The sequence below is a fragment of the Phalangium opilio genome, unplaced genomic scaffold (assembly GCF_054372755.1).
Source record: "Phalangium opilio isolate 3A_F unplaced genomic scaffold, DU_Popi_V2 ptg000009l_1, whole genome shotgun sequence".
In the NCBI taxonomy this organism is placed as follows: Eukaryota; Metazoa; Arthropoda; class Arachnida; order Opiliones; family Phalangiidae; genus Phalangium; species Phalangium opilio.
In genome coordinates this window covers 15596358-15600688 of record NW_028324146.1, presented here as the reverse complement: position 1 = coordinate 15600688, position 4331 = coordinate 15596358, and positions in this window count along the sequence as shown.

The window sequence follows — 4331 nt, the reverse complement described above, 5'->3', positions numbered from 1 at the left end:
GGAATATTTAAGACTAATTAAAGAACGAGAAGATATCGAGATTAGACCCGAAGATGTAACAAACAATTCCGCTCTACGCGCGTTGGCGAAATTGGCTTTAAACTCGTTATGGGGTCGACATTGTTTAAACAACGATAAACCTAAATCGGTTTTCGTCAAGGATTATCAAGATTTCATTAAAATTATAATGTATCCGACATTGGAATTAACGGATATGCGACCAATTAACGACGATGACGATTGTTTAATGACCTACAAATTCAAAAAAGATTTTTGTCCGACATATTACAAAGGATCGGCAGTGTTGGGGAGTTTCGTTAGTTCGTACGGTCGGATCGAATTATTTCGGACTCTGAATAAATTAAAGGAAAGGGTTTTGTACTGCGATACGGATAGTATTATATTTATTCACAAAGAAAGTGACGAATTTCTCCCACCCGTCGGACAATTTATGGGTGATTGGACCGACGAAATTCCAAATGGATATATATCGGAATTCGTTACTTCGGGTCCGAAATCGTACAGTTACAAAACAAATACCGGGCATTGCGTTACGAAAATGAAAGGAATTTCGTTAAACAGGAAAAACGAACAGATAATTAACTTTGATTCGATCAAATCGGCTTAAGACACTCCGGGAACTAGTTATACTTTGGAAATCCCCTTTAACGTTGTGCGGGACAAAGCTCGGGCGAAACTACTTTTAGGAAATCTGAAAAAAAGTTTCGGCGTGACTTTTAATAAGAGAATAATCACGGACAATTTTTTAACATATCCGTTTGGATACTCGTTAAAGCAAGATGCATCGTGAAAGTCTTCTTTTAAAATCATTCAATGGTCATTGGACTTCCAATTCGTCGGAGTTGGAAGTTATCCCCGCGGAACTAGCAGCGTCGGGTCTCTTTTACTTGAACGACGGTTTAAAAACCATGTGTTTCAGCTGTCATAACTTATTCGATAGGGGAGGATCGAATGAGACTAATCCTCACGAAGTTCATCAAAAAGCAGCTCCATTTTGTAATTATATTCTCGGACTCTATAATACTAACGTGAGTCTGGCGGATGAAGAAGGGGAAAAGAGACGATTAAAGGAAGAAATCGTGGAATATTTTGATGAATCCATCAAAACGTTTATGTCGAGTTTCGTCGATTTAATTCTCGAATCGTCGATAGATGCTTTAAACACGGAATTTCAACTCTAAAAGAAACAAGTTGGGAAAACCAAAATATTACCTCTCCGAGTCGAGAAAATTATATAACCTTAAGTATCCAATGAAAACGTCGAGACCAACATCCGCCATTAATCTAGATCCCAATAGGTTCAACTTTAATATACATTTTTGCCTACCCTCAACTCCATTAATGAATTAACGACAATCGAAGAATTAGACTTGTTGGCAAATATTAGCGATATTTTCAACGCTTTCTTATTATTACTCACTATATTGTATGGATATGCTATTCGGTCTATTCGAAGACATATAAGAACTTTAAAACACGAGAAAGATTTGGCTTAGAATCCTCCTTATGAAATAATATTTGAGATAACGTAAACCCTTTTTGTTACGGAAAATATCAATAACCTTTGACATTCGCGCAAAGGAGTTGGAATAACCCAAATAATAACTCTCAGTCCGGGCAATTCTTTTATTTCATATTATTTTTCCATAAAAATGTCTTCATTCATGAAGCACATTGTAATAGCTGCATTCCTGAAATTTTAAACAAGTATTTATATGAACTCTTCTAAGCCTGTTCCTTGGAACGTTTAAAAGTACATATAATCCATTTTTGAATATCTAGTAGTAACACGATATTACACAGAGACGTTCTTACATTATTTCATCCACGAGGTCTTTAAAATACTCGTGTACTTCATAAGAGATTAGACATTGGGAGAGATCCTCATCATTACCATCATCCACTTCATCCGATGAATCACTTACTAGGCTTATTTCAGTCGTTGTATTCATTGGTGCACTAAATATGTTACACATGGAAATAGTTCGTTACAATCACGACATGTGTTCCCGTATGTACATGCACTTACTCTCCAACTGTCGGAACATAATCAATCCCAAAAACGATTCCTTTGTCAATCAAATCACGTTGAGAAATTCTAAAAGTTTTAAGTTAATTCATTAATCGTAAGGAACAGACTTATGATTGAAATATTGACATAAAGAAGTACTTGTTTCCGTTAAGAAAGCAATATTTTTGTTCTTGAGTTGAGTAGCTCCCAACTGCGCCACAAGCATCCGGACTCCCTTCCCATAAGTCGTAGAAAAGGTTGATAGTTTTTTCTAAGTTATTGTAGATGCCGGCAACTTTATTATACTCTAAACATTCCACAATCACATTCGATGGAATGCCGTTTTAATAACCGAAAGCAGAGATCATCGAAATTTGATTTGGATATATTATTTTTGTCTTAAAAAACAATCGTGAAATTGGTGAAGCAGGCGATCCAGCTACTCGTTGAAGTACATTCCACGGATTAAATTTAGCACGAAATTTTGAAGGTCTTTGAGCCATCTAAAGCGTTATACGAAATGAATTTATCTAATATCTTACATGGTTACGAAAACTAAGATATCCTAAATAGATTAAATACGGCTAAGGTAAGATCTGACAACAATAGAAACAATAAGTATCCCACTGACCCGTAATTATTTTACATGCGTAAGCCTAATACTACGGTGAGCGCGAGCATCACAAATATCGGGCTGTATTAGCGAAATACCTAGATCATGACACCATTGATAATTTTTTTAACATCACCCTTCTCCACCAGCTAGGGCTTAAAAAAATTTAAGACAGACTCGGGCATAAATACATCAATGTATGGGATTCCTATACAAATAAGTGATTAAACATAATCAAGCACTTACAATTTGACTGAAAGAAGCAAGGTATTATAAATACTGTCGTTGTCAAGGCGCAACACTAATTCAAGTCACAAATAAGTTATAACTCGGCATCAACGCGTCTCGATGCAATAAAATTCGACCACGCACTGGCAATCTTTCACGAAATTAGACGAAATATTGGTTTTTTTACGAAAATGAACGGCAAAGCGGTTAAAGGTTAGACAAGAGAAAATATTATTTATTTGAACGCTTTTTTTAAACGATAGATCACGGTGAAAAATATACTCGGTGCGATAACACCAGAGAGAATTAAGTAACGGAGCGGAAGCTATAGCCTATAACAGTTTTAAAAGAGGTGCATTTACTCTTAAAGCTAAGGGGTCGTAGCAGGTCAGGCAACTTTGGGTCTAAAGCTAGCTTCCAGTAACGCTAAGCCGGAAACCCGCCCCCTCATCCCTGAGATGATCAAGTGGTTTTTAAAGCGACATTTTCTGCCCCTACTTTCTACTCCCAATGTCAATTCTGTAGATCTTTTTATTGACTTGGTTATGATAATGATCTACTGAGCTTCTAAAAACCCATTTTCTAGGAAAATAGGTTTCGGCTTTCACCCCTTTTAGAGTAAGTCTACTTAAAGGAAGATTCTCCTGGTCTTTGTAGAGTGGGTAAATAAGAAGAGGGGGTCGGAGAGTCCCTCTCAATGGTTGGTAGGCCTTCGAGTAGGTAAATAAATAAGACTACTTTTAACTCTTCATAACACATAACCAACCTAGGCTAAATATGGAGACCAATTTTCTAATAGGAATTAGAACGCCACGATTACCAGTAGATGCCGAGCAAAATGATACGTCAAAATAACTGTATGCTTGAATATTTTTTTTTTATTATTTCACTTTTTTAATCTAAGATCGATAAGCGCGTTTATAGGGATGGCCACGTTGTTTTTGTCCTTTTTTTAGTTCTCCTTCCATTTTCTGTGTAATAAAAAACGTTATTAAATTAATATTAAAATACTTTTATTTTTGGAAACCTTGAAACCAACACGACTTAGCATAAAAAATTTATCTGTTCCAACATAATATATTTGGCTAATAAAATGAAATAATACTAAAATTACCAAAACTGTTGATGCGGAAGAACTAATTCGAAGAAGGTTTTCAAACTTCTCGTCCAAGTAAAGGTTCCCACTTCGAGGTTCCTTGTACCAATTGACCGTATCAACGACGTTCCTGATATTTTCGGGAAAATCGCGAGCGATATTATCGCGCCTCTTCTCCTCAATTTCTTCCATGCAAGCATGCAAATGCTTGTTACAATCTTCCAGTGCCTTTGCAACGACTTGTGGCTAAAAAGAGGATGCAAATGTCCAGTTAAAATAAAAATTAAATTAAAGATAGGCCCTTCCATTTTGAAAGTAATATAATATTTAAAACAACCTTACGGATTACCAACATACCTTAA